Source organism: Manis javanica, chromosome 7 (assembly GCF_040802235.1).
Source record: "Manis javanica isolate MJ-LG chromosome 7, MJ_LKY, whole genome shotgun sequence".
Lineage (NCBI taxonomy): Eukaryota > Metazoa > Chordata > Mammalia > Pholidota > Manidae > Manis > Manis javanica.
This window is the reverse complement of record NC_133162.1, coordinates 64,495,703-64,518,225: the sequence shown is the minus strand read 5'-3', so window position 1 is coordinate 64,518,225 and position 22,523 is coordinate 64,495,703. Positions and strand designations below refer to the sequence as shown.

The window sequence follows — 22,523 nt, the reverse complement described above, 5'->3', positions numbered from 1 at the left end:
CTTATAAAGAGGATAACTACTAAGGCTAAAAAACTAGTCTGTTTTCATATTGAAGCTGCTATTGTTACTTTGTGAAAATCAGTTATGTTGACAAATTAAAGATAATATATATTCATCCATTATACATATTAGGAGAAATACCTATATGATAAAAAGGAGAAATACCTTTATGTGATAGAGAGTTATAGACTTTAGTCTTCAATTAAGAAAAGATGGGACAAGTTTTATGTTATGTATATTTTATGACCAAAAAAAGGCTTAAAAACAGTGAGAAAGAAAAAAAAGATGGAGGTGGGGAAGGTCAATTGTGAATTTTTTGTTTCCAGTCTCATACTTTAATATTTTAATGCTTTTATTTGTAGGGGAATGTACAGATTTAAAAGGTCTCTTTCAGCTTTAAGACTTCATTATTCTGTGTTTGAAGTGGTTAAGCTAAAATTGTTTCTTTATTCTAGATACACCATTGAGTTCTTCAGGATGCACAAAACTGTGTTCTGGAAACTTATGAAATAGAAGACAAGTCTCTGCTTCAGGAAGTGTACATGAGAATAATTTTAAAGGAACCCATCGATAAATGCAAAACAGTAGCTATTGGAGGTATGTAATAACTTAGATGTTGGTTTGAACCTGGTGTGAGCAGATGAAAGTAGTAATAAATTTCTAGCCAGGGACCTCACTGACTTCTTTTCTGGGAATAGGGCAGCCAGTATCAAGCTCAGGATTGTTGTTCTTGGAATCAGCTGTTACTTATTGGCTTTCCTCTTACCCTGAAGGACATCAAGGCCGTTTTGAGTCTGTTTGGGTGTTGGCTGCCATGCACTGAGTGGTTACCCTGTTAGTCATTGACTTTGACCTGCTTATCTCCTTGACCCCCATAAGTCACCATGTGAAGTGGTTACTTCATTTTCTTGCTTATAACCTTCAATTCTTATCAACAGTGTTTGTTGTCAGGTGAGGGTCATGCATTATTTCATATCCTGAGACCCTCAGTGGACGTCTGGCTTTGACGCATTGGCGTGCTCTTCTGGCATAGCCTGTCGTACTGTGTGTCACCTTGATCCTTTAGTTTCTTTTTCTCATCTACCAGTCCAGAACACTAAAGGTGTATCCTGTGCCAGGTATTTTACATCTTTTATCATCACACCATCATGAGAACATTATAAAAGTCTCATTTTCTAGATGAGGACACTGAAGTTCCAAGTGGGTCCATAACTGGCCTACTGTTTCCCAGAGAGTAAGTGGCAGAATTGAGATTCAGCACTAAATTATCAGTCTTATATATATTTTGTGCTGTGGAGACAGTTGGGAACAAGGTTTGAAAAATATCCTAATGCTTATAGAATTTTAACCTTTTGTTCTACTTTTTTCACCATTATTTGCTACTTTTTCCCATTGCATGGAACCTTATTTGGTTTATAATTATACTTATAACATTTAGTTAACATATTAAATATTTTCAACATTCAGTTTCATAATTTAACTGAAAGTCTATTATTGGCACAACACGTTTTAAAGATATGTCCTCTTTCTAACATAGGCTCTCATGTCTTTATTGATATATTCTGAGTTGATTATGAGTCCAGTAGAGAAGGTAGGAGTAGACATTTATACTTCTAATCCTATGGTATCTGTGACATCATTTGTACCATTTCCCAGAACCTTTCAATATAGAGTTTGTGAAGATGAGGTAGGTGAGGAATGATGAGACTTTGTCAGGAATCTTCTCATCTAGTTAACAAAGTTGTTTCAGAGTCTGAACCCTTTAAAGTGTAGAATATCAGTGCTTAGTATTGGCTCAGTGATCACTTTCAGCCTGTGTAGTTGGGAAGTTGCCCTGCAGAATGTGAGTTTCAAGTTTAAGTGAGTGTAAGAATAAATGTTTTTTTTCTTTTCCCAACAGTAGCCTACATGATTTGAAAATCTGTGTACTTAGGTTTCTGAAATATTTTTGTTACATTAGAAGATGGCTATATACACTGATATGTATTTTTAATCTTCACTAAAATCTTGGGAGGTAGGTGTGGTCAACCTTCTTTGAAAGATGAATAAACTAAGGCTTGTGACATGATGGCTTGTGACATGATGAAAGTTGCCGAAGCTCATGAAATTAGAAACTTGTGGAGCCAGAACTTGAACCCAGATTAGTTGGATTTCACAGACTGTGCTTTTAGCGATTATACTGCCTCATCAATTGCACACAGTGGTGATATTTAGATGGCAAACATGTTCAAGAAATGTTTTTATGATTTGCATTAATACGAAGGCAGTCTTAAAACAAACAGTTAAATGGACTGGATCCTCACAGAAGTGAAGACATGACGCCTTCTAGATAGGCCTGGGGCAATCGCTGGTGAGGTTGCATCCAGATAGTGACAGTTTTGGTTTATGATAGACTGAGCCACTCTGCAGGAGTGGGAGGTATGTCTACTCTGGCCGCTTGTCATTTCCAACACTGTGCTTACTACACTGCCAGTAATACTTAGGGTTGACTCCATTCCAAAGTACTTGTATTTTGGTTAAACGGCTCTTCCTTCCAAAGTACTTGTAATTGGAGTTCGGACACACAATCACACAGTTGACAGTTCTGGCATTTACTCAGGACTCGTAAAATTTATGAAATACACAAACCTCAAATTACAGATATACCATATCAATTTTGCCATAAATAAAATTTCTTCCATTATTAAATGTAATTATTTTCAGAATTGAAATAGCAAATTTGGTAATCATTGACAAGCTCAGACAAACAAAATACAAATCTCTACTCAGAGGTAGCCACTGATAATATTTTGGCATGAATGTTTCCAGTTTTTATTCTTATGAAATGTATACCTCCTAAAAAGTACAAAATTAGAATTATTGTGTTCTAGATCCATTTTTACTTAGGGTAACTTCAGCTTTTTCCCCAGCATTTAAAAATTTTCTTTTATAACATGCTAAAGAGTGGTGACAAAGAATTCCATATGGGTAATGAATGGCATTCATCCTATTATTTTGGTGTCCTAATCCTAATTCAGTTCAGCTAATACTTCTCCAAATTAGGCCACAGTGGTAGGAGAGAAGTATTTTAATAAACAAGAACTTTGTAATTGCCACTAGTTTTCAAACATCTTATAAAAAAACTAATGGCTAAGATGGTTAAGAATATGATGAGAAAAACCAGATCACTTCCTCTGTCCCATTGAACAACAAGCCTGACTTGTAAATTTCCCAGTACAATTGCTGTGCATGGAGGGAGCACTGGAAGTTCTCTTTAGACCTAGAAATTTTGAAACTGTTTTCCTTTCACTGAGGTGACCTATCTATGCCAGGTCACTTCAGGTTTTCCACAGTGAGATGAAACCTCTCAAATCCTGGTTCACAGGTAGTTTGGCCCTGCTCATTGTTGAATGTATCAGTGCTTCAGGTACTAGTTACTCAAGCATTTTTCCCCTTCTTTTCTTGGGTAAATATTTCACGTGGACTAAACCCTGGGTCAGGCAGCTGTGTGGACCCGAGGAAGCCCCAGGCCTCATGAGTAATGCTGCTTTTGCAGTCTTTTGGGAGATACTCATAATGCAGTACTAATATGGCTTTTCCCAAGCTGAAGAGTCTGTTCCTAGAAGGACTAAACTGCAAAGATGGTTACAACTGAGGCAGTGAGCATGTATTAGAAGCACTCTATTTATAACTGCTCATAGAAACTGGGGACTGTAACACACTGCTCCTCACTATTCTTTTCTTGTAGAGAACATCAGTAAGTTAAATTATCATGGTCATCATCATCATCCTTCTCCTCACCAGGCCACTGCTTCTCAGACATGGTTCTTACTGCCCTTGGGATTCTGGTGTGCCTGGGAGTGGGGTAGGGGTGAGGGAGGGGGACAAGGCCTTTGGCTTCCTTGTTGCCCCAACAACAAATAGCTCTGCTTGTACACGTCTTATGTATTCAACTTCCACAAAGTTTTGTTTGAAAGAAAGGACTCTGTTGCTTAAGGAAGTAAAGACTGAGAAGCACTATGGCATACAGAATTTATGGGAGGATGAAACAGAGGAAGAAAATAGATGTTCACACTGTATTAATTCAGGATCCTGTTATGCCCATAGTTCTCCTGGGCTTGGTACTTACCATAGGCTCTCCGCTTGGAATTTCCATAGACCGACCTGCTTTTAGGACAGTAGTTTTTGTAGAAGTGCCTTGGAAGTTCTAAGTTTAGAAGAAGTGGAGTAATATGAGTGATGGGGTCCCCAAATGGTGGTTAAGTGTAGCAACTTAAAAGCCCTGGGAGACTGGTTTCCATGGTCTGGTTGACATGGATCACAGAAGGATGCTCATGCCACCAGAGTGGTACATGACAGTGAGCCTGACAGTCTAGGAAATCTTCATTATCTATTTCTACATTTTTAAAAAACATTTTGGGTATTATAAGTTGAAGATTGATACTGATGAATCTCAGAAGCAACCACTCCTGAATCAGGAACTTAAGCTGTGTTTGTGCTACAGCTCAGTTGACTTAAGGATTAAAGAATTCCCCTAAAGACGTTTGTCACCAGGGAAGGATAAGGAATTGTCTAAGGAATTTACAACCTACTTTATAGTTAGAATTCAGAATTCTTATGAATAGTTAAACATATTAACTGTTTGTTTTTAGAGTCGATGCAGGAGTATCCATAACATGAATATGAAGATGAAGACCTTAACATGAATAAATGTTCAGTTATTCAAAGAATGAGATTAGTTCTTGAGGTGAAAACTGGAGAGAAAATTCTTGGTAACTCTATCAGGAGAGGGGCAAATTATGCCCAGTTTGCAAATGTAGTGGGCATGTTGGAGTCAAATAGGGCCTGAGCTCTCTGCATTCTAGCTGCCAGAGCTCCTAGCCTACTTCCTGCCATAGAACAAGGCTATGCTTTCTGTGACTGTACCACCCATAATATGAATGGTACCCCTGGAATTATGCAGTGCTGCAGCCCTGGGTATTGTTATTTATCCATCCATCCCTGTGGCCGGCCAGCCAGCCAGCCAGCCATCTGATAGCTATTGAGCATCTCTACTTTGTGCCAAGCACTGTTCTAGACTATAGTAGTGAATAACTTAAGATCTATTCTCTCATGGAATTTACAGTCTAGTGGGAGTGGGTTAAGGTCTTTCAGTGAGAAAATTGATTAAGATTTGAGCATTTAAGTGCTATGATGAATATAAAATGTGGTGACTAAGTGGGGGTAGAAAAGTCTATTTTGGATGGATCTGAAATGTGCAATCTGTGTCTTGTTGTCTATTTACTTCTTCTACTACCTAATTTTTATGTTCACCTACTTAAATAATTCTGGGAAGAGATAAGATTCTTTTGTCACAATTCCATTTTCTGTAGGAATTAGGGAATTAAGATGTTTCTTAAGCTGCCAGCATTCAGTAGTGGACACTGAGATAGCATGTGTTTTTAAAGTAGTTTATAAAAATAGAATTAAAAATAATTATTGGCCCATAGCATATAAAAAGAAATTTCAAATCCATTCTGGGGAAAAATGTATCATACTACTCATGGCTGAAGATAGAGAAATTGGACTGATTTTCTTGTCAAGTTTTTTAGACTCATTGCCCATGTTAATGAGTCACTAAATCTTACTGATATTTTCCCCTTCATTATGTCACTTTTTTTATGTGTCTTTCCTGCCTCTTTTCACTCATCTATCCCCACTGTGGTGAGATCGTGTTACTTAGGCTGTTCTTTTTTAATAGCCTTTCCCTTGGCATCTCCACCTCTGGTCTAACTGATAGGTTAGCTTTTCTGATGCTATGTTCATATGTCTATTCCCTACTTTAGAGGCTTTAAGGATGGCTGTCCCCTCATTTCAGAATAAAGGCCAGACTGTCTAGCTTGGCATTTGAGGCCTTCTGTAACCTGGTTTCAACCCATTTTTACAGCCTTATCCCTGCTTTTATCCAATGCAGATATGTGGCTCCACCCAGATATTCTATTCCCTTTTCTTTTGTGCCTTTGCTCAAGCTACTGTATCCATTCATCTGCTGATGGACACTTAGGTTGCTTCCATTTCTTGGCTATTGTAAATAGTGCTGTGGTAAACATAGGGGTGCATATATCTTTTTGAAACTGGGCTCCTGCATTCTTAGGGTAAATTCCTAGAAGTGGAATTCCTGGGTCAAATGGTTATTTCTATTTTTAGTTTTTTGAGGAACCTCCATACTGCTTTCAGATGGTTGAACTAATTTACATTCCCATCAGCAGTGTAGGAGGGTTCCCCTTTCTCTACATCCTCACTAACATTTGTTGTTGTTTGTCTTTTGGAAAGTGGCAATCCTTACTGGTGTGAGGTGATATCTCATTGTGGTTTTAATTTGCACTTCTCTGATGATTAGTGATGTGGAGAATCTTTTCATGTGCCTATTGGCCATCTGAATTTCTTCTTTGGAGAACTGTCTGTTCAACTCCTCTGCCCATTTTTTAATTGAATTATTTGCTTTTTGTTTGTTGAGGTGTCTGAGCTCTTTATATATTTTGGATGTCAACCCTTTATTGGATCTGTCACTTATGAATATATTCTCCCATACTGTAGGATGTCTTTTTGTTCTTCTGATGGTGTCCTTTGCTGTACAGAAGCTTTTCAGCTTGATATAGTCCCACTTGTTCATTTTTGCTTTTGTTTCCCTTGCCCAGGGAGATATGTTCATGAAGAAGTCGCTCATGTTTATGTTGAAGAGATTTTTGCCTGTTTTTTTCTAAGAATTTTATGATTTCATGGCTTACATTCAGGTCTTTGATCCATTTCAAATTTACTTTTGTGTATGGGGTTAGACAATGATCCAGTTTCATTCTCTTACATGTAGCTGTCCAGTTTTGCCAGCACCATCTGATGAAGAGACTGTCATTTCCCCATTGTATGTCCATGGCTCCTTTATCGTATATTAATTGACCATATATGTTTGGGTTAATGTCTGGAGACTCTATTCTGTTCCACTGGTCTGTGGCTCTGTTCTTGTGCCAGTACCAAATTGTCTAGATTACTGTAGCTTTGTAGTAGAGCTTGAAGTTGGGGAGCAAGATCCCCCCAACTTTATTCTTCTTTCTCAGGATTGCTTTGGCTATTCGGGGTCTTTGGTGGTTCCATATGAATTGTAGAACTGTTTGTTCCAGTCTGTTGAAGAATGCTGTTGGTATTTTGATAGAGATTGCATTGATCTGTAGATTGCTTTAGGCAGGATGGCCATTTTGACAATATTAATTCTTCCTAACCAAGAGCATGGGATGAGTTTCCATTTATTAGTGTCCTCTTTAATTTCTCTTAAGAGTGTCTTGTAGTTTTCAGGATATAACTCTTTCACTTCCTTGGGTAGGTTTATTCCTAGGTATTTTATTCTTTTTGATGCAATTGTGAATGGAATTGTTTTCCTGATTTCTCTTTCTGCTAGTTCATTGTTAGTGTATAGGAAAGCAACAGATTTCTGTGTATTAATTTTGTATCCTGCAACTTTGCTGAATTTAGATATTAGTTCTAGTAGTTTTGGAGTGGATTCTTTAGGGTTTTTATGTACAATATCATGTCATCTGCACACAATGACAGTTTAACTTTTTCTTTACCAGTTTGGATTACTTGTATTTCTTTGTTTTGTCTAATTGCCATCGCTAGGACCTCCAGTACTATGTTGAATAACAGTGGAGAGAGTGGGCATCCCTGTCTTGTTCCCAATCCTAAAGGAAAAGCTTTCAGTTTCTTACTGTTAAGTATGATGTTGGCTGTGGGTGTGTCATATATGGCCTTTATTATGTTGAGGTACTTGCCCTCTATACCCATTTTGTTGAGAGTTTTTATCATGAATGGTTGTTGAATTTTGTCGAATGCTTTTTCAGCATCTATGGAGATGATCATGTGGTTTTTGTCCTTCTTTTAGTTGATGTGGTGGATGATGTTGATGGATTTTCGAATGTTGTACCATCCTTGCATCCCTGGGATGAATCCCACTTGGTCATGGTGTATGATCCTCTTCATGTATTTTTGAATTAAGTTTGCTAATATTTTGTTGAGTATTTTTGTATCTATGTTCATCAGGGATATTGGTCTATAATTTTATTTCTTTGTGAGGTATTTGCCTGGTTTTAGTATTAGGGTGATGCTGGCTTCATAGAATGAGTTTTGAAGTATTCCTGCCTCTTCTATTTTTTGGAAAACTTCAAGGAGAATGGGTATTATGTCTTCTCTGTATGTCTGATAAAGTTCTGAGGTAAATCCATCTGGCCCGGGACTTTTGCTCTTGGGTAGTTTTCTGATTACCACTTCAATTTCATTGCTGGTAATTGGTCTGTTTAGATTTTCTGTTTCTTCCTTGGTCAGTCTTGGAAGGTTGTATTTTTCTAGGAAGTTGTCCATTTCTTCTAGGTTTTCCAGCTTGTTAGCATATAGATTCTCATAGTATTCTCCAATAATTCTTTGTATTTCTGTGGGGTCCACTGTGATTTTTCCTTTCTCGTTTCTGATTCTGTTGATGTGTGTAGATTCTCTTTTTCTCTTATAAAGTCTGGCTAGGGGCTCGTCTATTTTGTTTATTTTCTTGAAGAACCAGCTCTTGGTTTCATTGATTTTTTTCTATTGTTTTATTCTTCTCAATTTTATTTATTTCTTCTCTGATCTTTATTATGTCCCTTCTTGTGCTGACTTTGGACCTCATTTCTTCTTCTTTTTCCAATTTCAATAGTTTTAACTTTAGACAATTCATTTGGGATTGTTCTTCCTTCTTTAAATATGCCTGGATTGCTATATACTTTCCTCTTAGAACTGCTTTTGCTGCACCCTGGAAAAGTGGGGGATTTGTGCTGTTGTTGTCATGTGTCTCCATATATTGCTTGATCTCTATTTTAATTTGGTCATTGATCCATTGATTATTTAGGAGCATGTTGGTAAGCCTCCATGTGTTTGTGAGCCTTTTTGCTTTCTTTGTACAATTTATTTCTAGTTTTATACCTTCGTGGTCTGAGAAGTTGGTTGGTAGAATTTCAATCTTTTTTAATTTACTGAGGCTCTATTTGTGGCCTAGTATGTGATCTATTCCAGAAAATGTTCCATGTGCACTTGAGAAGAATGTGTATCCTGCTGCTTTTGGGTGTAGAGTTCTGTAGATGTCTGTTAGGTCCATCTGTTCTAGTGTGTTGTTCAGTGCCTCTGTGTCTGTACTTATTTTGTGTCTGGTGGATCTGTCCTTTGGAGTGAGTGGTGTGTTTAAGTCTCCTAAAATGAATGCATTGTATTCTATTTCCTCCTTTAATTTTGTTAGTATTTGTTTCACATACATTGGTGCTCCTGTATTGGGTGCATAGATATTTATAATGGTTATATCCTCCTGTTGGATTTCCCCCTTTATCATTATGTAATATCCTTCTTTATCTCTTGTTACTTTCTTGGTTTTGAATTTTATTTTGTCTGATACAAGTACTGCAACACCTGCTTTTTCTCCCTATTGTTTGCATGAAATATCTTTTTCCATCCCTTCACTTTTAGTCTGTGTATGTCTTTCGGTTTGAGGTGAGTCTCTTGTAAGCAGCATATAGATGGGTCTTGGTTTTTTATCCATTCTATTACTCTGTGTCTTTTGATTGGTGCATTCAGTCCATTTACATTAGGGTGATTATTGATAGATACACGCTTATTGCCATTGCAGGCTTTGGATTTGACCAAAGGTTCAAGGGTAGCTTCTTTACTATCTGACCTTCTAACTTTAACTCATTTATTATGCTATTATAAACACAGTCTGATGATTCTTTCTCTTCCTTCTTATTCCTCCTCCTCCACTCTTTATATGTTAAGTGTTTTATTCTCTACTCTTTTGTGTTTCCTTTGACTGCTTTTGTGGATAGCTAATTTAATTTTTTGCCTTTAGTTAGTATTTGGTTGGTCTGCTTTCTTTGCTGTGATTTTATTTTCTCTGGTGACATCTATTTAGCTTTAGGAGTACTTCCATCTAGAGCATTCCCTTTAAAATACCCTGTAGAAGTGGTTTGTGGGAGGCAGATTCCTTCAACTTTTGCTTCTCTGGAAATTGTTTAATGTCTCCTTTAAATTTAAATGATAACCTTGCTGGATACAATATTCGTGGTTCAAGACCCTTCTGTTTCATTGCATTAAATGTATCATGCTGTTCTCTTCTGGCCTGTAAGGTTTCTGTTGAGAAGTCTGATGATAGCCTGATGGTTTTTCCTTTGTAGGTTCTTTTTTTCTCTCTTTGGCTGCCTTTAATACTCTGTCCTTGTCTTTGATCTTTGCCATTTTAATTATTATATGTCTTGATGTTGTCCTCCTTGGGTCCCTTGTGTTGTGAGTTCTGTGGGCTTCCATGGTTTGAGAGACTATTTCCTTCCCCAGCTTGGAGAAGTTTTCAGCAATTATTTCTTAAAAACACTTTCTATCCCTTGTTCTCACTCCTCTTCTGGTACCCCTATTATGCAAATATTGTTCTGTTTGGATTTGTACACAGTTCTCTTAATATTCTTTCATTCCTAGAGATCCTTTTTCTCTCTCTCTGACTCAGCTTCTCTGTATTCCTGTTCTCTTATATCTATTCCATTGACAGTCTGGCACCTCATCCAGTCTGCTCTTAAGTCCTTCTATTTATTGTGTCATTTCTGTTATCTCCCTCTGGACTTCATCCCTTAGCTCTTGCATATTTCTCTGCAGGTCTATCAGCATGTTTATGACTTTTATTTTGAATTATTTTTCAGAAAGATTTGTTGTATCTATCTCATCAGGCCTTGTCTCCGGCATTGTTTGAGTGATTTTGGATTGGACCAGATTCTGCCTTTTCATGGTGATAGAAGTGCTCACTGGCAAGTGGCACATGTGTCAGCTGGGAGAACAAAGTCCCTTCCTGCTTGTGTCTTGCCCTTCTCTGCTGCCTGTGCCAGTTACCCGCACACAGGGATCAGTCTCTGGGTTAATTCCCTGATCTGCTGTGGGTGGGTTGGCCCTCAGGATAATCTAGAGCACTGCCGGGGTTCGCAGGCGCATGGCATGTGTTCTCCTGAGAGCATGGTGCCCCTTCATGGCTTCCGGACTTTGCACCGGCTTCCTGTGTCTGTGCTGGTCAGTTGCGTGCTGGCTGCAGCCTCTGGGTCTGGCCCAGTTAGCTGCGTGATGGGAGAAGACTCTGTGTGGTTGCTGTCAGTGGGGCTGCTCCCCAGATGGTCCGCAGTAATGGCGTGTCAGCTGCTTTGCTTGCAGTGCCAGTGGGATGGAGTGAATGCCAGGCTGTTTATTGCCGTGAGGGGCTTCGGAGCTGTGTTGCCACCCAGGGGGTTAGGTTGCCTGAAATTCCTTAAGATTTCTAGCCTGCTGGGCTTAGTGTGCCGGGACGATTTTGTTCACCTGTTAAACCCTTGTTCCTTTAAGACTTTTAAAGCACTGGTTTTTCTTATCTCCCAGGGAACCAGCTGTGGAGACCTGCTCTCAGTGTCCATCTTGGATTTTATTTTTCCGTTTCTCTCATATCCAGTACACCATGCAATGTGTCTGTGCTCCCAGTGCAGTTACTGGGGCTGGTTATTTAGCAGTCCTGTGCTTCCACTCCCTCCCCACTCTGATTCTTTTCCTCCCGCCAGTGAGCTGGGGTGGGGGGAGTGCTTGGGTCCCACTGGATCATGGCTTTTTATCTTACCCTTTTCGTGGGATTCTGAGTTCTTGCAGATGTAGCTGTAGCCTAGCTGTTGTACTGTATTCTGGTGTCTCTTTTAGAAATAGTTGTATTTGCTGTATTTTCAAAATATGTGTGGTTTTGGGAGGACATTTCTGCCATCCAAGTCATGCTGCCGTCTTGAGTGCCTCCCTCCTCCTTTCTTTTTAAATCCTGCTTAGGATTCTTTGGGTTTTCTTGATCTGAATACTGGTATTAGGAAAATTCTATTATTATTTATTAGAATAATGCCTCATTTCTTTCTATTTTCTCATTTTCTTTTTTCTCATTTTCTCATTTCTTTCTATTTTATTCAAGAAATTTGTAAGATTTAAGTAGACTTTCTCACTTTCCTCGTGTCTCTCTTTCGTGTTTTTGTTATCTTGTCTTTCTGTGTGCCATTTGGGACTTGCTTTGTGTTTGTGTTTTGGATCACAGTTCTTTATTTCAGTTCATTCGTAATCTGTTTAAATTGTCCTTGAAAAGAAAGGAATTCTTATGTGTTTCAATTTTACTTTATTTTTTAATTACTGCTTTATCCCTAGGTCCTAGACAAAGGCACAACATGTAGTATATAGGTGCTCAGTAAATATAGTGAGTTTTAATTAAAACATTTTTAACCATTATTTTTGGTCCCTTCCCAAGACAACTTGGTAATATTCTTTTAAATAATATTTTGCTCCTTTCCAAACTTCTCTTCTTTATTGAGGTATATTAGGATATACTTATTTTATTTTGGTAATTCCAGTATTTGTACTCTTTTCACATCTGATTCATTTGCTTGTTTCCACTGGTGCTCACTCATGGTGTCTTATTGCCTTGTGTACTTATGATTTATTGACCATGAGCTCATATTCATTGGAAGTTTTATCTGTATGGGTTCTTTGAGACCTAGGTTGAAGATAGGTTTTTCCAGACATTATTTATGTTTTCTTCTAGGTACCTTGAGGCACCAACAGTCTGGGAAATCCTTAACTTAAATTCTCTTCTTGAGGTTTTTTGAAGCACACAATATGAAGTTGGACCACAAAACCACATGAGTACTAGCTGTCGCTTGTAAATTCTCAAGGGAGGCTCCCGTACTGATGGTGTTAAGTTTAAAAAGAAATCACCCATATCTTGAGACTATATTTCTTTGAAGTTCCAGTTCTATGCAGAGATCTGTTAAAATTCACCAGTCTGAGTGGTGCTGGTTTTATCTTCCTCTCTTGTTCCACACACTCATTTTAATAGAAGTTTAACATGATGGGGGTTTGAATTTTAGTGTTTTCTCCTTCCCAGCTTTCCCACTTTTACTCTTATTTTATTGTCATCTCACTGGTGCATTTACAAAGATATGTATTTTACTTCTTCTTGAGTTATTTTTATTTGGGAGAGGAGTTTAAGGTTGTCTTTTAGGTCATCCTGCAGAAATGGAAAACCTATTTTTGTTGCTTTGTTTTTAATAGGTGCTTCTAATAGATGAGGTGGGAAGACATTTAGGGCAGAGATAAAAATATTATTAAAAATTTAAGCAGAAGCTCAGCTTCTCATTTTGATTGGATTGTTTGTTGTACACAGTCAGATTAGGTCAGGAATGAGGTAGAGAATAATTCCTTGTAATATGCTTTCTAAGTTGGTGGAGACCTTGATGTCTACATTGAGACATTACTTGTTGAAATGAGATTGTTTCGTTCATTGCTTTGATTAATTGTCTAATCTTCTACTATATAGTACAATTTTACTTTTCTAAGTTAGTTTTATTCCTAAGTAACTCCTCCATTGTAAGAGGAGTTACTTGTTTTATTATTGTTATGTGATATCTGCCATGGCTACATAGGATGATGTCCTGTGAGGCTTTGCTGTACCTTGGACCTTTTATTCAGTGTTACTTTATTTCATTGTGAATTAAAGGAATACTATTTGTAAGTGAAAATTGTTGCAATTAGTGATACAAATGCCAGTGATACAAAAAAAAATCGGTCTTATGAGGAAATTCTTAATGTTACAGTTTAAATGTACAATGTGTAGATCAGCAGAATCAGTTTTATAATTGGAAATTCAGCAGATTCTATACTCTGAGCTCTAAATGTGAGTTTATATAGCAGGAAGTATTGCCATCTGATAGAAATATGTAATATGTCACATGCCACTGATTTTCCTAAATGAATCACATACTCTGTTGTGAACTTTAATTTTCTTTTTTTGAGAATCCATCTTAGATTAATTTTGCAGAGGAGGACCTGCTATCTGAGTTACTGATCTAATGCACATAGCCCATCCTGGCCCCATCCATCAATCTCCTTTGCTACATTATAACACAGTTTCCTGGAAACAGCAATATATTTGGCATGACTTAAACTAATGAATAATTTTTCTTAAATATGTATTTTGGTGCCAAGTAAACATCAAGTGGAAACAATGTTGATTTAAATTGGCAGAAAGCTCGCATTATGATGATCAGAGGAGGGATAATGATTGTCTGGTACAGTTATGTATTTTGAGATTTTGAAAATGGGTAGTGTATTTTAAATATTTTCCATGAGAGGAACCAGAAACATAACATGGTAAGCATGCCAGCTGGATGACTAGCATGATTTGTCAGCTGCACACTTACATAAGACCATGTTACAATTAGAAATAATAAAAAATAATTCGAAGGGCTTTGAGATGTTTATTTATTATGATTTTTTGAGTAGTGGTGTTTATAAGTTTTAATTTTATAAAATATGCTAGCATTACAGATTTTCACATTTAATCTTGAGAAAAATGGCTGTTTTCTTTTAAAATATTGTAATGCTTGCTTTGAATTGGCATTTGTAAAAATAGTTTTTAAGGAGGAAAATGGTTTGCATTCTGTTATAAGTATTCTCAGGGTTGTAAGTCATTTAAGCTAAAGCATGCACTAGTCATTATTTTTTGCTCAAAACTTGATACTTTAGGCTTTTCCCAATGTTTTCCCTTTCTTATCACTGTTGTATTTTTCATGCAATGAGTGCATTTCTGAAAATTATATTAAAGATATTTTTAATAAATTGAATAAACTTAGGTTGACAAGGAAAGTACACAAATCTCAAAGGAATTCTTAAATTCTTTATTAAAATGAATAAAGGTTTTATGATGTGAATAAGTCTTTTCTCTTTTTTATGCAGGGATTTTTCATTTTGGGGCAATATTTTGATTATTTTATTTTTATTTCACATTCAAAGATGTGTTGGGTATTTTTGTTTTGACTGTATGTATTTATTTCTACCTGCATTAATTTGGAAAGGAAGCCATAATAGAAGCAAAGATATCTAAGTAATAGCTCATTTATAGGATCTTTTTTCTTCAAAATGTTTGGTGAACAATGTTAATTATTAACCTGCATTCACTTACAAACCCCCACACACAGTCAGTAAAACAATTGTTAAGAAAAATATTTGAAGGCATGATTATTATCCTGACAGTCTCACATTCTATTGCTTTTCTCTTCTGTCAAGTGAGTGAATCAAAGTAAAATAAAACTTAGTTATCTTTTTCAGTGATTGGGCCCTGTTGTGAGTGAATAGCCAAGGGCTGAAGAACACATAAATAACATCCACTTGTAAAATCTCAGAATCTGTTCTCAAACTCACTTCTCTCTAAGACTTTGTTTCCTGAAAAGGAATGTGGAAATTTCTTAGTCTCCTCCTGTAGACTAACCCAGAATAACCTCATTCCCATGGATTTAGAGCAGTTATTTCATTCACTTTTTTGCTACTTAATCAGTTGTTCTGTGACATCTCTGACATTGTTCTCATTTTTTTAAAAATTCTGTTAACTGTTTCACATAGCCTCTTCTCTAAAGATAATAATATCTACTATTTCCTGAGTGCCTTTTATATCCTAAGGTCTTTATTTATATGGTCTTCATTGAAAACTCTGGAACCTTGCAGGGACCTTTAAGAGCTTCTTTCATTCAACAAATTTCTGGTGTCTCCTTTGTGTTCTAGGCCTTCCTTTGGATTCTTTAGATAGTGGACAAGGAAAACCAAACTAATATACCCAAATCTGTACCATAGAGCTTACATTCTAAAGGGAGAAAGAGGATACATTGAATGAGCAAGTAAAATACGTGTATGCTAGAGGATGGCCAGGGTTCTAGCAAAAACTAAGGCTGAGAAGTGGATGGGAGTGTGAGTATGAGTGTAGGGTGTGTATGGTGTGTTTCCTGGGATACAAGTAGAGAGATCGGGAAGGCCTCAGTGTGAAGGTCACATCTGAGTAAGGGCATGAGGCAGGGGAGGGAATGAGCCTTCTATATCTGGGGCAAGAACATACCAGGCAAGAGGACAGTAAGTGGAGGCCCAGATCCTTTCTTTATTTCAAATCCAGGAAACCAAAGCTCAGCCTTGTCCCAGGCAACACAATTCATAAGCACCAGAACACTGACTCAGACCCAGCCCTATTATAGCCAAAGCCCATGCACTCTCCACTACCTTGGTTAATTCTAACAGGAAATTTTGTTCATCTTAGGAAGCTTTCCAGCTCTCAGCAAAATGTGTTACATATCTTGAGCACTGAAAATTTAACTCTGCTCACAGACTAAAGTAACAGGTAGGTAAACATGGCTTAGTTTGCTCAGCTAGAGGGACCTCAAGGTCATAACCTTGTTCCTCAAGTCTTCTAAGAAGGTTAAGAAATAACTTTTAGGGAACTACCTTTTCTGTTTTTTCTTCTCTCTTTTTAAAATTTTAAACAATTATTTTTCTTTTAAAAATCCCTCTTTTCTTTTACTTGTGAGATTTTTAAAAGAGTACATTCCCAATTGTGTAGAATCTGACAGAAGCAGTAGCTTAGAAGGGAGAGTATATGACACCAAGAGTGTCCTTACACCAAAAGTGTGTTTTGCTGAGGATTTTTGCATATATGTTTAATGACTGATATAGGTCTGGTTTTCTTTTATTGCCTTTATCTGGTTTTTATAGCAAGGTCATGTTTGTATATTCTTTTCCACCTGTTTATCTATCTGTGTCTTTGCATTTAATATGTATCTTTCATAGGTATTATATAGTTGAGTATTGCTTTTTTATGTATTCTGGCAATCCTTGCCTTTTAATAGAATGCTTAGCCTATTTACTGTAATTATTGCTATGGTTAGTTTTAAACTGCCATTTTTTTGTTTCCTATTTGTGCCATCATTCATATATGTTTCAAAAAAAGCCTGCATTTTCTTTTCTCTCTTCTCTTTATTTAATTGAATATTTACTATTACACTTTAATTTGTCTCTTAGGTTTTCAGCTATACCTCTTACATTGTTTTTATAGTTTCTCTGCAGATTACAATATTGATCCTTAATAAAAAGTCTTTCTTGAATTAATATTTTACTACTTTGTATAAAAAACTATATAAGAAAGCTACAGCAATATGGTTCATTTACCCTCCCATTTCATTGCACTATTGTCTTTTTATATTTTATATTTTATATTCATTATGTTATAAACTATATGACAGTATAATATAGTATACTTTTAATACAGTACATATTAAGTATATATCTACTATATGTTTACACATACTTATTACATAATATAGTGTATCTAATAAGTATATCTTAAGGATATTAAGAGAAATAATCTTTCATGTTTACCTACACATTTACTATTTCCAGGGTTCTTCATTCCTTTCTGTAGATTAAATTTGTCTGGTATCTATCATTTCTCTTCAGCTTGAAGAGTTTCCTTTAGTATTTCTTTCAGTATATGTCTATTGGCAACAGATTCTCTCAGTTTTCATTTATATGATGATTTTTTATTTTTTATTTATTTTTGAAAGATATTTTTATTATGTATAAATTCTAGGTTGACCAGTGTTTTTTTGTTCAATTTCTTCAATCATATTGTTTGTTTTGCGGCCTCCTATTTCATTCTTTCTTTTTTAAAAAAATTTATTTACTTATTTTATTAAGATATTATTGATATGCACTCTTATGAAGGTTTCACATGAAAAAACAACGTGGTTACTACATTCACCCCTGTTATTGTGTATCCCCATGCCCCATTGCAGTCACTGTCCGTTAGTGTAATAAGATGCCACAGAGTCACTATTTGCCTTTTCTGTGCTGCACTGTCTTCCCCCTGATCCCCCCACATCATGTACACCAATCACAATACCCCTCAGTTCCCTTCTCCCTCCCTCTGCACCCGCCCTCCCACACCCCTCCCCTTTGGTAACCGCTAGTCCCTTCTTGGAGTCTGTGAGTCTGTTGCTGTTTTGTTCCTTCCTTTTGCTTTGTTGTTATACTCCACAAATGATGGCCTCCTGATCAACAGTCTGCTGTCATTCTTCCCCTTCTCACATGTGTAGTATGTCTTTTCTTCTCTGGCTATGTCTACAATTTTATTTTGGTTGTTGTTCTCTTTGGTTTTCATGGTTAAGTTTGGTTTTCTTGTGGTTATTTGAGTTTCCTGCTATGTTATATCTCTGGTTTTGCTTAATTTTGAAAATTTCTGGTCCATGTTTCTTCACACAGGTTTTTCTGCCCCATTCTCTCTATTCTTTTTTATCCTGTAAATTAGACCACTTGCTACTTCCCCACAGGTCATTGAGGCTCTTTTTAAAACTTTTTTTTTTCTCTGTGCTTCAGCTTGGATTCTTTATATGGACATATCTTAATGTTCACTAGTCCTTTTTAACTATTGTATCCAATCTGCTATCAGTCTAATCCAATATGTTTTTTATTTCAGATACTGTAGTTTTCAGTTCTGGAATCTCCATTTGGTTCTTTTTTCTTTTTTTTAAAACAGTTTTTATATCTCTCCTGAAATTTTCTCTTTCTTTACCCATTATAGTTATCTTTCTCTGTAGATTTGCTAATATAGTTAGCATTGTTATCTTAAAGTCCTTGTCTTCTAATTCTATAGCTATCTTTCTCTGTAGATTTGCTAATATAGTTAGCATTGTTATCTTAAAGTCCTTGTCTTATAATTCTATTTTCTGGATTATTTGTAGGTCTGTTTCTCTGGACTGATTTATCTGGACTGCAGAGTTACATTTTCCATTTGCCTCACATATCTGTTAATTTTTAATTGTATGCTGGTCACTGCAGATGCTGCATTGTAAAGACTTGGGATTCTGTTATTTCCCTGAAGAGAGGTTGAGTTTTGTTCAAACAAGCAGTTAAATTAATGGCAAATCAGCTTGAATATTATGTAGGCTCATTTTTATGTTTTGCTATTTCCATATTGCCTATATTTTCCAGGAAATAGTCTCTTATGGGCATGGATGGATTTTATTCCTTAAGCCCTGATTCTTCTGTGCTTTAAAAGAAAAGTCTGAGGCCTTCATTGGGCCCCTGAAACCTGGCACATTTTAAGGTTTACACCCCTCGGAGATGGTCAGCTGTTGGAATCAGTCAGCTTTCTCAAATCTTTTAAACTGTTTTTTTGTTTTGTTTTTTTCCCTCCAGGATCCTTGGACTTGTAGTTCTTGACTTAGCCAACAAATACAGTATTTATTTGCAAATTTGGGACTTTGCCCTCCATGACTTCATTTGGGGGGTATGCTGTTTTCAGCCAGCCTAGCAGGCGTCTATTCTGACCAGACTGTGGTTTTCTTCTTGACACTCATCTGCTGTGGCACAGGCTTGGCTGGGTCCTCATGGGATAAGCCATATAAATGTAAATGACCATCCAGTGCAGTTCCCTTCTCTTAAGGGCTGTAGATTGTCCCCTTTCCATTTGCATTTGGTTGTTTTCCAGTGCCTTCAAAGTTGATTTTTAAATTTGTTCATTTTATAACTATTACTGGGTGGAGGGCATCTCTGTCATCATAAAGCCAGTCTCTTAAAGAATTTGTTGCATGATTTATTTTAGTCATTTCTAAAGAGGTCTCAAACCTCATTTTTATTTGGAGTTTAAAAATATCTTAAAGTGATGTATAATGGATGAAACTTATTACTGGCCTATAGAACATTATTTAAACACAAGACAGTATTTATGAAAAGAAATGTAAGATATTAAAGCAACTCTAAGATGGGATATTTGATAATTTCTCTGATTTAGGCATAGACTGATGCTAAACAACCAAATGAACTGAAATTAAATAAACTTAGTATATATATTTAAAGACTCCAAGTATACATGTTGGAAATAAATTTCAAGCAACTACTTCAGCAATCCTACTGTCTGGCTGCCAATTTCTGACCTATATAAATAACCTTTAAGAAAGGAAATCTCATTTTTGAAGCTTCTCTGCTCTTAATGCATCCTGGTCATTAAAATTGGCTGGGTAAGTTAGTGCAGTTCTCAAAGTCCAAGACCAGGTAGAAATTAGGCCAGCTTAAAATATATCATGCTCCAGGAAAACTAAGAATGCAGTTAGAAACAGAAATTAACACCCTCAGCATTGGTACTATTTTGCTTTTGTCTGCTGATGCTCACCATGGTTAAGATGTATCATCATATGGCATTGGTAGGAATGGGTGAACATTTAAGGAGGTCAGAGACATTTTCTTTTTACTTTGCCAGCAAAGCTATGTTAAATAATAACAGCATTGCCCTGTTTCAGATTTTCCTTATATATAATGTTTCTTTGAAACAGCTTTGAAATATTGCCTAATCAGAGATTTTTGTGTGAAATAACTTAAAAAAAAAACCTTTATAAAAATATGTGGTCATTGTATAAAAAAAGGAAAATACTGATAAATAAAAAGGGAGAAAATTAAATGAACCCAAATCCATTTACCAGGTGCAACTACATTGGGGGCCCTAAACCTTTTAGTTATTTTTCTGTTTTAATTTATAAAATTAAATCACACTCTGTGTATTTTATGATCTACTTTTTTCCCCGCTTATTTGAAGCAGCTCTGTATGTGTGAACACTTTTGCTTTTATATATGCTGTGTGTATTTATTTAAACAAAAAGAAATGGTGCAGGTGCTTGTTTGAAATCTATCTAGCTAAATGTCTTTGAACATGCTAGGGCCTAGGTTAAAGAGAATTTTATCATTAACTGAAACCACATTTGCTTTTTTTTAAAACTATTAAGCAAAAGAGAAAACTTCTCTGTAGCTTCTACCTTAACAAACATAAGAATAGGTTTCCTGTCTGTCATATTTAAATGTAGGGTCAGCCTGCTTACTGGCACCCTGGTAGCCTTCTCTCTTTGGCTTTCTCACATCGTGCATGCTATAGGGTGGAAAAGCCCAGGTTATTCTGCAAAGTCATGCTTCTCTGATCATAACCAGCTACATATTTAGTCACTCGCAACAGAGTGTCATATCAGAATACCAAATTAAACAGAAGTATTTAATCAACCTCTTGTTGTCAGCCCTGTACCTTGGCACTGGACAAGGCAGCTCTCTGGGGTTTATAGACTGGAAGGAAAGCTGACCCTGAGCTAGGAAGGAATTATAATTATACTGAGAATAGTGCAGTTCCTGTGTAGATGTGTATGGTGGGTGTCTTGACCTCATTTGAGCTGTCTGAGAAAATCTTCTTGGAGGAAAAGATGTTTAAATTGATATCTAACCAAGGAGCAAGAAGTTAGGTAGGAAAATGGGACAGGAAGTCAGGAAGAGTTTCCCAGGTGCAGGAACTGTCCACGATGGAAGACAGGATTTGTTCAACTGCCTCTGTTTCCAACAATTTCCTTTTGTAGTTACTTTTGGAACATTGGGATGTTTTCTTCACATATCATCTGTGTAAAATTTGTCATCTGTGTAAAGGATAGAGCTTAACAGTTCTATGATATTTTATAGATTGCTTCTTTCAGTGTTAATAACTGTGGATAAACTAACACTGAACAAATGCATCATTTCAGTCTCCTAATCAGAAGGCCGAGCTGAATCCCCTGCAGACTAGGTGCTTATAGAGTTGCACCCCTCAGGGCACTTGTTGCCAGCTGAATGGCAGTATTTCCCTAGATATTTTACATCAGCTGTAGCATCTTTCTCTTTGCTTCTTTAGTGTCTTAGGTTTCCTGTGGAGGTCAGGTGGCTGTATAGGCCAGGTATTAGCAAACTACAGCTGGAAGGCTAATTCTGGCCTGAGAACTATTTTTGTAATTATAGTTTTATTGGCACACCACATCCATTCATTTGCATGTGATATGTGACTGTTTTCACAATGTAATGACAGAGTTGAGTAGTTGCAAGAGACCACATGCCCTGCAAAGTCTAAAATATTGACTATTTGGTCCTTTACAGAAAACGTTTGCTGAATACTGGTCTAGGCATAATCCATAACCAGAAATGCCCCCACCTAATTTCTGTACTTTGATTGGTATTTCCTCACATAGCCTGTCTGCTGTTCTATTTCTGTTGTCCAATTTTTTCTTTATTTTCTCCCTTTCTTTACCAGTTATCCCAAACCATGCTAGTACAGAAATGGGGCTGACACATACCTTTACATCGTATTACACTGTACCACTGTCAGTCTTTGTTTTCAGCTCTTCTCCACTTGTGTTTCCGTCACTGCTTGTTCATTCTCAGAGGCTTTCCCGACGCTTCTCACTTCATAGTGACCTGGTAGAGAAAAAAAGCACAAATTTTGGCTCCAATATAACTATGTATAAAGTTGAAACCTGCTGCTTAGAAAGTAGGTTAATTTAGGCTTGTCACTGTTCATCTCTGAAACTCAGATTCTTTTTCTGAAAATGGGCATAATGCTACTGCTGCCTTACCTACGTCATTGTTAAGGCATATACAGTACTGGTGCATCTGTTATTTATCCTGATGCTGACAGATGACTAACTTCCTTCACTTATGGGCATTTGTGAAAAAGTTAATTTTGCTTTTAAGTATATTGTGCAGTGAATGTAGTGTAATTTTTATTTTGAAATTTTTGCCTTGATAATGCTAAGGAAGCTATTTTTATAAAGTAAGGTTTGAATAGGACAGCATGAAGTTCAAATTATCTGTATTAAAAT

The 22,523-nt window shown here is 36.6% G+C and overlaps 1 protein-coding gene across 3 annotated transcripts in view; it reads left to right on the top strand.

Moving 5' to 3' along the window:
- SGMS1 (sphingomyelin synthase 1) overlaps positions 1-22,523 on the top strand; it is a 337,682-nt gene that overhangs the window by 194,718 nt on the left and 120,441 nt on the right. For all 3 annotated transcript variants that reach the window (XM_073241069.1, XM_073241067.1, XM_073241068.1), the window contains exon 3: positions 456-597. The gene's annotated coding sequence lies outside the window, so the exon portion shown is untranslated. The remainder of the gene's footprint in view (positions 1-455; positions 598-22,523) is intronic.